Source organism: Gorilla gorilla, chromosome 1 (genome assembly GCF_029281585.2).
Source record: "Gorilla gorilla gorilla isolate KB3781 chromosome 1, NHGRI_mGorGor1-v2.1_pri, whole genome shotgun sequence".
NCBI lineage: Eukaryota > Metazoa > Chordata > Mammalia > Primates > Hominidae > Gorilla > Gorilla gorilla.
The window spans coordinates 186,961,594-186,975,495 of NC_073224.2; the positions used below are offsets into that span (position 1 = coordinate 186,961,594).

Consider the following 13,902-nt stretch of genomic DNA (forward strand, 5'->3'; position numbering starts at 1 on the left):
ACAAATCGAACACAGAGCACTGAGCTGCTTCCACCAGCTTTCTCAAGCCAGAAAAGGGATGTTTGTGACTTTAAATTAAATCATTTGATTAAGCCGAGGCCACGTTTGTGTAAATAGTAACTTCTCTTAAAACACTGAAGGGTTTTGCAGCTAGTTATTTTCTCTCTAAATTTCTTGCCTGCACTCTTTCAACTTAACCTGTCGTTTTCTGGCATGTTGAAAGAGAAAACACCGAATCTACAATTCTCTAGTCCAGGGAAAATGGCATAAAAATAATTTAATTTTACCATTTTTAATGTATTAAAAGAAAATAAACAAGGATTTGGAAGTTCACATTCCCTAAAAAGTTTAGCTGGTATGGGAAATTTTTCCTATTATTTTCCTCCAAGTAGTTCCCAACAAGAATGAGTTGTTTTCCAGACCTATTCACAGCTACTCACAAGAAAGGTTCTGGATTCAAAAGGATAACATTCTGTCCCCTGAATAATAAAATCAAAGATGTTTAGAGCTGAAAGGAACTTACTGATGTAAACACTGAGAAACAGAAAGGTTAATCTGTGAATGGTTACAAAGCAGGCTAATTTCAGAGGTAAGGTTAGAACCCATGACTCCAGATGTACATTTGTTTGCCTTTCTATCGGACCAGCTATTGAAGGAGAGCTGGGTTAAGAATGTTCTATCAGGGCCGGGCGCGGTGGCTCACGCCTGTAATCCCAGCACTTTGGGAGGCCGAGGAGGGCAGATCACGAGGTCAGGAGATCAAGACCATCCTGGCTAACACGGTGAAACCCCGTCTCTACTAAAAATACACACACACAAAAAAATTAGCCAGGCGTGGTGGCAGGTGCCTCTAGTCCCAGCTACTAGGGAGGCTGAGCCAGGAGAATGGCATGAACCCGGGAGGCAGAGCTTGCAGATCGGGCCACTGCACTCCAGCCTGGGTGACAGAGCAAGACTCCGTCTCAAAAAAAAAAAAAAAAAGAATGTTCTATCAGGGCAGACTGGTCTGCAGGTCTACTACTTACAGTGCCTATTCTTCCATGCACATCCCCAGCCACAACTTCCAATTCCTGAGTACCTGTGACAATTTCCTGTATAAACCCCAACTTCCCCAAGAAATTTAACTGCTGCTTTTCATTTCTAAGCAGTGTCTATATATTTACAGACCATGTATCTTAAACACTATTTAAAAATAGGTAGCTCCCAGCGTGGACAACATAGCAAGACCTCATCTCTACTAAAAATAAATTTATTTTATTTATTTATTTATGTTTGAGACAGAGTCTTGCTCTGTTGCCCAGGATAGAGTGCAGTGGCACGATCTTGGCTCACTGCAACCTCCACCTCCCAGGTTCCAGCGATTCTCCTGCCTCAGCCTCCCAAGTAGCTGGGACTCCAGGCATGCGCCACCACTCCCAGCTAATTTTTTTTTTTTTTTTTTTTTTAGTAGAGACGGGGTTTCACTATATTCGCCAGGCTGGTCTTGAACTCCTGACCTCGTGATCTGCCCACCTTGGCCTCCCCAAGTGCTGGGATTACAGGCATGAGCCACCGCACCCGGCCTAAAAATAAAATTTTTTTAAATCAGCCAGGCATGGGGACACATGTCTGTAGCCCTAGCTACTCAAGAGGCTGAGGAAGGAGGACGGCCTGAGCCCAGGAAGTCAAGGCTGCAGTGAGCTATAATCATGCCACTGCACTCCAGCAGGGCAAGATTATAGGGCGAGACCCTGTCTCAAAAAAAAAAAAAAAAAAAAAGGTAGCTCCACAACTGGTAATAACTTTTTGAACTGTGAACATTTTAGAAAGTAATGAGGAAGGTCAAAGTGAAATGACTCTGTTATACCCAAACTTGGGGGCAATCAGTTTTACTGGAAATCTGCCTTTATAAATGAATATGTAAGACAAAAAAGACAAAAAATATTCAAACTGGTCTTAGATATGCTGCTAGTTGTCTTCACAAAAGAACAGATGCAATTTACAACTATTTGAGAAAATACTCAATCTCGCCATTGATAAAAATCAAATAGATACCATTTTACACCAATCAAGTTGGTAAGAATATTTAAAAATGGGAATAATCAATGCAGGGGAAACTACGGCAAGATAGCCACCTCTATACAGAACTGGTCAAAGTTTAAACCAGGACAACCTTTTTGGAAAGCAATGTACAAAGTTATGAAGAATCTTTAAAATGCCTTCAAAACCATTCCATGGAAATAATCAAATGTAGGGAAAGTTTTACACACAAAGCTATCTGTTCATCATACTGTTATAACAGTGAAAAACTAGATAATCTAGAAGTGAAATAACTGGGGAATGGTTATGTAGAGAGGGGCAAAGGGAGCAAATGCTCCTTGGCCCTCTGAAGGTTTCCTGAAAAATCAACTTGTAAAAGTCAGATTAATTAGAGAAAGGGTATACAAATTTATTTAACATGTATACATAGGAGCATTCAGAATAAAGACCCAAAGATACAGGTGAAGTTGTCCATTTTATGCTTAAGTTCAACAAAGTATGGAACAGCCCTATAGAAATATGACTGGACAAAAAGCATATGATCTAATGCTAATAGACTGAGTGGGGAAACCCAGCCAGGCCTGTCCATCTAGGTTCTTCTTGGCCTCTCTGAGCATGCATTCCTTCCTTCTGGGCGTGGGGCAGGTCCCTTTCTGGAATGGGGGTCTTATGACCCCCAGTCAAACAAGATAGGTCAGATAATTTCTTTATGGCTAGTTTTTACACAGAAAGGTGAAGGGAAGTTATAGTAGTATTCTAGGTTTTATGACTGGCTTTGGGGAAAAGGGGTTATGGCTTTCATGATCTGCCTTGAGGAAGAGGGATTCTAGTTTCTACGGCTGGCCTTGGTGGGGAGAATGGGACTGAGAGACAGGAGGCCAGGAGAAGGCCAGAGAAAAATTTTTGCTTCTGAGGCTTTTATTTTGGTGTATTGTTTTCTAAGCCCTAATGGTGATGTAAATTAAAAGCTAGATGTAAATAGAAAAAGCAAGCTGTTTTTCCTCTCTACTCAACATACTCACAGCACACTTCTGTGAGTAGATGTCGGGAAGGTGAGGGCTTCCCCCAAATAGCAAATCGATTCTTTTACAGACACCGATGAGGTATTCTGTAATTCATTTCAACTCTAACACTATTTACCTGGAGATAGTGTCAGATCCCATGGGTTGAGGGCTGAGTCCCACCAGGCTGTTCATACTTCAGATGCCAAATGCAAGTCCAGGCCACCTGTACTTCCAACCAACTGGTTACAAAACATCATCTTGCTACAAACATTTCCTAACAAGATGTTGGTCAACCTTTTTACATGAAAGTAACTGACCTAGGACTCAGCTACATACATAAGGGTATACAATCTGGTTGCTTCTAAAAATAAACCATTCGAACACGTATCAAGCACTCTACCAAATGTTAAAGATAACAGAGGATTCACAGTGCAATGTAAATGCAAAGTGCTAACAAAGATAAGGACGTTAAGTGCTATGAATAGACATAGAATGGAAAAGCTATAGGAGATAACATTTTGAGTTATTCTCTGAGGTCTTTTCTTCCTTCTCCTTGAACCTATAAGCCTTCCTATACTATCAAGACAGCCAAGTACAATAAAGTCATAATTCGGCTTTAGTTTCAAATTAGACATTTAAATGCTTTTCCAAAAACAACATTAAAAAGCATCGTTTTCTACTATCAGAGCCTGAATTTTTGAGGAAGAAAAGGCTTGTTGAGCTTCAAACAGCAAAAAGTTTTCATAGACTCAGCATACACTGAAGAATGTATATTTATAATAGAGCAGTTTTTCTCTCCAAAAGATATAAAATTTGTCACGCGCTTCCATGTGAAGAGACCACCCAATAGGCTTTGTGTGAGCAACAAGGCTGTTTATTTCACCTGGGTGCAGGCGGGCTGAGTCTGAAAAAGGAGTCAGCAAAGGGTGGTGGGATTATCATTAGTTCTTATAGGTTTTGGGAGAGGTGGTGGAGTTAGGAGCAATTTTTTGTGGGCAGGGGGTGAATCTCACAAAGTACATTCTCAAGGGCAGGGAGAATACTACAAAGTACCTTTTTTTATCATTATACTTTAAGTTCTAGGGTCCATGTGCACAATGTGCAGCTTTGTTACATATGTATACATGTGCCATGTTGGTGTGCTGCACCCATTAACTCGTCATTTATATTAGGTATATCTCCTAATGCTATCCCTTCTCCCTTCCCCCACCCAATGACAGACCCCAGTGTGTGATGTTCCCCACCATGTGTCCAAGTGTTCTCATTGTTCAATTCCCACCTATGAGTGAGAACATGTGGTGTTTGGTTTTCTGTCCTTTCGACAGTTTGCTCAGAATGATGGTTTCCAGCTTCATCCATGTCCCTACAAAGGACATGAACTCATCCTTTTTTATGGCTGCATAGTATTCCGTGGTGTATATGTGCCACATTTTCTTAATCCACTATGTCATTGATGGACATTTGGGTTGGTTCCAAGTCTTTGCTATTGTGAATAGTGCCGCAATAAACATACGTGTGCATGTGTCTTTATAGCAGCATGATTTATAATCCTTTGGGTATATACCCAGTAATGGGATGGCTGGGTCAAATGCTATTTCTAGTTCTAGATCCCTGAGGAATCGCCACACTGTCTTCCACAATGGTTGAACTAGTTTACAGTCCCACCAACAGTGTAAAAGTGTTCCTAGTTCTCCACATCCTCTCCAGCACCTGTTGTTTCCTGACTTTTTAATGATCACCATTCTAATTGGTGTGAGATGGTATCTCATTGTGGTTTTGATTTGCATTTCTCTGATGGCCAGTGATGACGAGCATTTTTTCATGTGTCTGTTGGCTGCATAAATATCTTCTTTTGAGGAGTGTCTGTTCATCTCCTTCTCCCGCTTTTTGATGGGGTTGTTTGATTTTTTCTTGTAAATTTGTTTAAGTTCTTTGTAGATTCTGGATATTAGCCCTTTCTCAGATAGGTAGATTTCAAAAATTTTCTCCCATTCTGTAGGTTGCCTGTGTACTCTGATGGTAGTTTCTTTTGCTGTGCAGAAGCTCTTCAGTTTAATTAGATCCCATTTGTCAATTTTGGCTTTTGTTGCCATTGCTTTTGGTGTTTTAGTCATGAAGTCCTTGCCCATGCCTATGGCCTGAATGGTATTGCCTAGGTTTTCTTCTAGGGTTTTTATGGTTTTAGGTCTAACATTTAAGTCTTCAATCCATCTTGAATTAATTTTTGTATAAGGTGTAAAGAAGGGATCCAGTTTCAGCTTTCTACATATGGCTAGCCAGTTTTCCCAGCACCGTTTACTAAATAGGGAATCCTTCCCCCATTTCTTGTTTTTGTCAGGTTTGTCAAAGATCAGATGGTTGTAGATGTGTGGTATTATTTCTGAGGGCTCTGTTCTGTTCCATTGGTCTATATCTCTGTTTTGATACCAGTACCATGCTGTTTTGGTTACTGTAGCCTTGTAGTATAGTTTGAAGTCAGGTAGCGTGATGCCTCCAGCTTTGTTCTTTTGGCTTAGGATTGTCTTGGCGATGCGGCCTCTTTTTTGGTTTCATATGAACTTTAAAGTAGTTTTTTCCAATTCTGTGAAGAACGTCATTGGTAACTTGATGGGGATGGCACTGAATCTATAAATTACCTTGGGCAGTATGGCCATTTTCACGATATTCATTCTTCCTACCCATGAGCAAGGAATGTTCTTCCATTTGTTTTTGTCCTCTTTTATTTCGTTGAGCAGTGGTTTGTAGTTCTCCTTGAAGGGGGTCCTTCACACCCCTTGTAAGTTGGATTCCTAGGTATTTTATTCTCTTTGAAGCAATTGTGAATGGGAGTTCACTCATGATTTGGCTGTTTGTTATTGGTGTATAGGAATGCTTGTGATTTTTGCACATTGATTTTGTACCCTGAGACTTTGCTGAAGTTGCTTATCAGCTTAAGGAGATTTTGGGCTAAGACGATGGGGTCTGCTAAATATACAATCATGTCATCTGCAAACAGAGACAATTTGACTTCCTCTTTTCCGAATTGAATACCCTTTATTTCTTTCTCCTACCTGATTGCCCTGGCCAGAACTTCCAACACTATGTTGAATAGGAGTGGTGAGAGAGGGCATTCCTGTCTTGTGCCAGCTTGCAAAGGGAATGCTTCCAGTTTTTGCCCATTCAGTATGATATTGGCTGTGGGTTTGTCATAAATAGCTCTTATTATTTTGAGATACGTCCCATCAATACCTAGTTTATTGAGAGTTTTTAGCATGAAGGGCTGTTGAATTTTGTCAAAGGCCTTTTCTGCATCTATTGAGATAATCATGTGGTTTTTGTGTTTGGTTCTGTTTATATGATGGATTACATTTATTGATTTGCATATGTTGAACCAGCCTTGAATCCCAGGGATGAAGCCAACTCGATTGTGGTGGATAAGCTTTTTGATGTGTTGCTGGATTTGGTTTGCCAGTATTTTATTGAGGACTTTTACATCAATGTTCATCAGGGATATTGGTCTAAAATTCTCTTTTTTTGTTATGTCTCTGCCAGGCTTTGGTATCAGGATGATGCTGGCCTCATAAATTGAGTTAGGGAGGATTCCCTCTTTTTCTATTGATTGGAATAGTTTCAGAAGGAATGGTACCAGCTCCTCTTTGTGCCTCTGGTAGAATTCGGCTGTGAATCTGTCTGGTCCTGGACTTTTTTTGGTTGGTAGGCTATTAATTATTGTCTCAATTTCAGAGCCTGTTATTGGTCTATTCAGGGATTCAACTTCTTCCTCGTTTAGTCTTAGGAGGGTGTATGTGTCCAGGAATTTATCCATTTCTTCTAGATTTTCTAGTTTATTTGAGTAGAGGTGTTTATAGTATTATCTGATGGTAGTTTGTATTTCTGTGGGATCGGTGGTGATATCCCCTTTATCATTTTTTATTGCATCTATTTGATTCTTCTCTCTTTTCTTCTGTATTAGTCTTGCTAGTGGTCTATCAATTTTGTTGATCTCTTCAAAAAACCAGCTCCTGGATTCATTGATTTTTTGAAGGGTTTTTTTGTGTCTCTATCTCCTTCAGTTCTGCTCTGATCTTAGTTATTTCTTGCCTTCTGCTAGCTTTTGAATGTGTTTGCTCTTGCTTCTCTAGTTCTTTTAATTGTGATGTTAGGGTGTCAATTTTAGATCTTTCCTGCTTTCTCTTGTGTGCATTTAGTGCTATAAATTTCCCTCTACACACTGCTTTAAATGTGTCCCAGAGATTCTGGTATGTTGTGTCTTTGTTCTCACTGGTTTCAAAGAACATCTTTATTTCTGCCTTCATTTCATTATGTACCCAGTAGTCATTCAGGAGCAGGCTGTTCAGTTTCCATGTAGTTGAGAGGTTTTGAGTGAGTTTCTTAATCCTGAGTTCTAGTTTGATTGCACTATGGTCTGAGAGACAGTTTGTTATAATTTCTGTTCTTTTACATTTGCTGAGGAGTGCTTTACTTCCAACTACATGGTCAGTTTTGGAATAAGTGTGATGTGGTGCTGAGAAGAATATATATTCTGTTGATTTGGGGTGGAGAGTTCTGTAGATGTCTATTAATGCCACTTGGTGCAGAGCTGAGTTCAAGTCCTGGATATCCTTGTTAACTTTCTGTCTCGTTGATCTAATGTTGACAGTGGGGTGTTAAAGTCTCCCATTATTATTGTGTGGGAGTCTAATTCTCTTTGTAGGTCTCTAAGGACTTGCTTTATGAATCTGGGTGCTCCTGTATTGGGTGAATATATATTTAGGATAGTTATCTCTTCTTGTTGAATTGATCCCTTTACCATTATGTAATGGCCTTCTTTGTCTCTTTTGATCTTTGTTGGTTTAAAGTCTGTTTTATCAGAGACTAGGATTGCAACCCCTGCTTTTTTTTTGTTTTCCATTTGCTTGGTAGATCTTCCTCCATCCCTTTATTTTGAGCCTATGTGTGTATCTGCACGTGAGATGGGTCTCCTGAATACAGCACACTGATGGGTCTTGACCCTTTATCCAATTTGCCAGTCTGTGTCTTTTAATTGGAGCATTTAGCCCATTTACATTTAAGGTTAATATTGTTATGTGTGAATTTGATCCTATCATTATGATGTTAGCTGGTTATTTTGCTCGTTAGTTGATGCAGTTTCTTCCTAGCATCAATGATCTTTACAATTTGGCATGTTTTTTCAGTGGCTGGTACCAGTTGTTCCTTTCCATGTTTAGTACTTCCTTCAGGAGCTCTTGTAAGGCAGGCCTGGTGGTGACAAAATCTCTCAGCATTTGCTTGTGTGTAAAGGATTTTATTTCTTCTTCACTTATGAAGCTTAGTTTGGCTGGATATGAAATTTTGGGTTGAAAATTCTTTTATTTAAGAATGTTGAATATTGGCTCCCACTCTCTTCTGGCTTGTAGAGTTTCTGCTGAGAGATCCGCTGTTAGTCTGTTGGGCTTCCCTTTGTGGGTAACCCGACCTTTCTCTGTGGCTGCCCTTAATATTTTTTCCTTCATTTCAACTTTAGTGAATCTGACAATTACGTGTCTTGGAGTTGCTCTTCTCGAGGAGTATCTTTGTGGCGTTCTCTGTATTTCCTGAATTTGAATGTTGGCCTGCCTTGCTAGGTTGGGGAAGTTCTCCTGGATAATATCCTGAAGAGTGTTTTCCAACTTGGTTCCATTCTCCCCGTCACTTTCAGGTACACCAATCAGACGTAGATTTGGTCTTTTCACATAGTCCCGTATTTCTTGGAGGCTTTGTTCATTTCTTTTTATTCATTTTTCTCTAAACTTCTCTTCTCACTTCATTTCATTCATTTGATCTCCAATCACTGATACCCTTTCTTCCACTTGATCAAATCGGCTACTGAAGCTTCTGCATGTGTCACATAGTTCTTGTGCCATGGTTTTCAGCTCCGTCAGGTCATTTAAGGTCTTCTCTATGCTGTTTATTCTAGTTAGCCATTTGTCTAATCTTTTTTTCAAGGTTTTTAGCTTCTTTGCGATGGGTTCGAACATCCTCCTTTACCTCAGAGAAGTTTGTTATTACCGATCGTCTGAAGCCTTCTTCTCTCAACTCATCAAAGTCACTCTGTGTCCAGATTTGTTCCATTGCTGGTGAGGAGCTGTGCTCCTTTGGAGGGAAGAGGCACTCTGATTTTTAGAATTTTCAGCTTTTCTGCTCTGGTTTCTCCCCATCTTTGTGGATTTATCTACCTTTGGTCTTTGATGATGGTGATGTACAGATGGGGTTTTGGTGTGAATGTCCTTTCTGTTTGTTAATTTCCCTTCTAACAGTCAGGACCCTCAGCTGCAGGTCTGTTGGAGTTTGCTGGAGGTCCACTCCAGACCCTGTTTGCCTGGGTATCACCAGCGGAGACTGCGGAACACCAAATATTGCAGAACAGCAAATGTTGCTGCCTGATCCTTCCCTTGGATGCTTCATCTCAGAGGGGCACCTGGCTGTATGAGGTGTTGGTCAGCCCCTACTGGGAGGTGTCTCCCAGTTAGGCTACTCGGGGGTCAGGGACCCACTTAAGGCAATCTGTTCATTCTCAGATCTCAAACTCCATGCTGGGAGAACCACTACTCTCTTCAAAGCTCTCAGACAGGGACGTTTAAGTCTGCAGAAGTTTCTGCTGCCTTTTGTTCAGCTATGCCCTGCCCCCAGAGGTGGAGTCTACAGAGGCAGGCGGGCCTCGTTGAGCTGCGATGGGCTCCACCCAGTTCAAGCTTCCCAGCCACTTTGTTTACCTACTCAAGCCTCAGCAATGGCGGACGCCCCTCCCCAAGCCTCGCTGTCACCTTGCAGTTTGATCTCAGACTGCTGTGCTAGCAGCGAGCGAGGCTCCATGGGTGTGGGACCCTCCAAGCCATGCATGGGATATAATCTCCTGGTGTGCCATTTGCTAAGACCATTGGAAAAGCGCAGTATTAGGGTGGGAGCGTCCCAATTTTCCAGGTACCATCTGTCACGGCTTCCCTTGGCTAGGAAAGGGAATTCCCCAACCTCCTGCACTTCCCGGGTGAGGCAATGCCCTGCCCTGCTTCAGCTCATACTCCGTGGACTGCACCCACTGTCCAACAAGCCCCAGTGAGATGAACCTGGTACCTCAGTTGGAAATGCAGAAATCACCCATCTTCTGCGTCACTCACACTGGGAGCTGTAGACTGGAGCTGCTCCTATTCGGCCATCTTGGAACCTTCTTAAGGGCGGGGAGGGTATACCCTACAAAGTACATTCACAAGGGCAGTGAATATCACAAAATACGTTATCGCAAGGGTGGGGAGGATGTATTGTCACAAAGTCATTTGATCAGTTAGAGTGGGGCAGGAACAGATCACAATGGTGGCATGTCATCAGTTAAGGCAGGAACTGACTATTTTCACTTCTTTTGTGGATCTTCAGTTGCTTCAGGCCATCTGGATGTATACGTGCAGGTCACAGGGGATATGATGGCTTAGCTTGGGCTCAGAGGCCTGACAAAATTATCTATCACATGTAAAATATATTTCAAAAAAAAGTAAAATACAGTAGTGCCCTCACATCCATGGTTTCACTTTCCACAGTTTCAGTTACCCTCAGTCGATTACAGTCTAAAAATATTGAATAGAAAATGCCAGAAATAAACAATTCATAAGTGTTAAGTTGCATGCTGTTCTGAGTAGCATGATAAAATCTCGCACCATTCAGCTCCACCCCACCTGGGATGTGAATCATCCCTTTGCCCAGCATATCCAAGTGGTACATCCTACCCACCCATTAGTCAGTTAGTAGCTATCTTTGTTATTAGAATGACTGTGATGGGTACTGCAGTGCTCGTGTTCAAGTCATCCTTAGTTTACTTAATGATGGCCCCAAAGCGCAAGAGGAGTGAAGTGGCGATTCAGATGTGCATACAAGTGCTTCCTTTAAGTGAAAAGGTGGAAGTTCCCAACTTTAAGGGAAAAAAATGGCATGCTGAGGTTGCTAAGACCTACAGTAACAATGAATCTTCTATCCGTGAAATTGTGAAGAAAGAAAAAGGGGCTGGGTGTGGTGACTCACGCCTGTAATCCCAGCTTTTGGGGAGGCCAAGGAGAGAGGACCACTTGAGCCCAGGAGTTTGAGACCAGCCTGGGAAGCATAGGGAGACCCCATCTCTACAAAAGAAAAAATAAAATAAAATTAGCTGGGCATGATGGTGTGCACCTGTGGTCCCAGCTACTTGGGAGACTGAGGTGGGAGGATCACTTGAGCCCAGGAAGTAGAGACTGCAGTAAGCATGTTTGCACCATGTTTGCACTGCACTTCAGCCTGGGCAACAGAGGAAGACTCTATTTCAAAAAAAGAAGAAGGCATGATGGCTCATGCCTATAATCTCAGCACTTTGGAAAGCCAACATGGGCGGATCGTTTTAGCCCAGGAGTTCAAGACCAGCCTAAGCAACATGGCGAAAGCCCGTCTCTACCAAAAATGTAAAAAATTAGCCAGGTATGAAGGTGCGTGCCTGTAGTCCCAACTACTTGGGAGACTGAGATAGGAGAATCATTTGAGCCCAAGAAATCGAGGCTACAATGAGCCATGATCATGCCACTGTACTCCAGCCAGAGCAACAGAGCGAAACCCTGGTTTCAAAAATTAAAAAAAGAAAAGAAATAGAAATAGAAATTCAGGGCTTTCTCCTAGTTATCTCTAGCTAGCAACAGGTATCTAGAGTAGACACCATCTCCTGGGCTCCATTCGTCCTGGCACAGATAGAGTTTAATGATAAAATTTACCTCTCCTCACATGGCAGTGGTAAAAATGCAAAACTCGGGCAATGGAAATAAGGATGGGTGGCCTGGAAGATATGATGAAAGGTAAAAAAGAAACTTTGGTGAAAAGCTAATTAGCTCTTACTGATTTGCTGGCTTTTTAAGAGCTTATATTGGATTTAGGTCTTACCAGTCATCGTCCTAGGATTTATTTTGGCAACCTCTTACAGAGTAGACGAGCTAAGCTATGGTTTGATTTGAAAATGCTAGGTCCCTTGGTTAAAATTCCACTTCTTCTCACATCATTTTCACCCAAATTCTTAAGACCTAAGAAGTTTATAATGCCTTTAAAAGTACTGAAACATGTAAACAAAAATCACAGGATAGAATAATAATATATGTGTCATTAAAAACATCAAGAACTATGTGAATGCAGAAAAAGAAATAATTACTTCGCACAGGAGATCAGAGCATCTTATAATAGAATTGAAAAGGATCTATGAATTCATCAAATCTAAGGCCCAACAGATGGGCAAAATTCTCCTTACAACATTCCTATCAAGTTGTTACATGTATTTTTTGTGCACAGCCTCCCTGACAGCTAAATGCATGCTCTCAGGAGGCAACCTATTCCATTTTTGAGAAGCCATGTTAGAAAGTTCTGTCTTGTATCCGGCCAAAATATAACTTCCAATGAATTCTTCCTAATAATCCTAATTCTTCCCACATTAAACAAATGTATTCCCTTTGCTCCATGCCACGTTCTAGATGTTAAAGGAGCAATAATATATTCAACTATCCCTTTAAATATGCAATGTATTTCACACTGTTCAAGGTAGAGAGACAAATGAAATATGAATCCTGACTTCATAGGCTCTTAAATAGGGAAGATGTTTTTTTCTTTTTTCTTTCTTTTTTTTTTTTTTTGAGACGGAGTCTCACTCTGTCACCCAGGCTGGAGTGCAGTGACATGATCTCGGCTCATTGCAAGCTCCGCCGCTTCCCAGGTTCACGCCATTCTCCTGCCTCAGCCTCCCCAGTAGCTGGGACTACAGGCGCCTGCCACCACACCCGGCTAATTTTTTGTATTTTCAGTAGAGATGGGGTTTCACCATGTTAGCCAGGATGGTCTCGATCTCCTGACCTCATGATCCGCCTGTCTTGGCCTCCCAAAGTGCTGGGATTACAGGCATGAGCCACCGCGCCCGGCCTAAATAGGGAAGATTTTTTTAAAGCTTATAAATAATGATAATATATACTATGAGCGTAAATGTCAAAAGAAAAGTACTGAGAAAGTATAGGAGTTCAGAAAAGGGAAAGATTAATTCAATCTATGGAAAGAATCAGTGAAACAGGAAAAGCTTCATAAGGTGGATAGCATTTGAGAGAGCACGTGAAGATGGGCGTTTCCAGTGAGGAAAGGACACTGAAGAACAGTATAATGGTTAAGACCCTGGACGCTAGGAATACATAGCCTGTGTTTGAATCTTAGCTTTGCCACTCTCTAGCTTGATGACTTCGTCCAAATCATTTAAACTCTCCATGCCTCTATTTTCTTCTTTTGTAAAAGAGAAAAATCTATATGAAAATTGAATGCACTTGTACATGAAGTGTACTTAGAACAGTGTATTATTATTGAGAAAATAACAAAGGTAGAGTTTGTATAGGCAAGAAGGAATTAAACCTGTTTGTTAAAAGCAAACAGTTTGGTTTAACATGCTTCCTCTTTGTGCATCTCCTTCCCCAAAACTCAAGTAGATAGAAATGCTGGCAAAACACCAGGCATGTGATGGGATTTAGCAAATCTTCGTGACCCTGCCATCCTCCTTTCCCTTTTTCTCCTCTTCATACTTCTGCTTTGTGCTTCTCCTATAGCACATTCTGCCTTGTATTATAATTACTTATTTAAATATATAAGTATTTGTGTTCTTGTATTATCTGCCTCTTATACACTTCCTGAGGCTAGTAGTTACCTTGTATATCCTAACCCTAGCCCTCAAATCTGGCTATGCATGAGAAGCTCTGGGGGAACTTTAAAAAAATATAAATTGTTTAGGACCAACCCAGACCCAAGAAAATGTCTAAGGGTAGGACAGGAACATACATATATATATTTTATATATATATATATAAACATATAATATATATATATATATATATTTTTT

At 41.0% G+C, this 13,902-nt stretch overlaps 1 protein-coding gene across 2 annotated transcripts in view; it reads right to left on the minus strand.

The window, feature by feature from the left end:
- The window catches only part of SCP2 (sterol carrier protein 2), a 123,202-nt gene that overhangs the window by 35,260 nt on the left and 74,040 nt on the right, over window positions 1-13,902 (minus strand). The window lies entirely within an intron of this gene.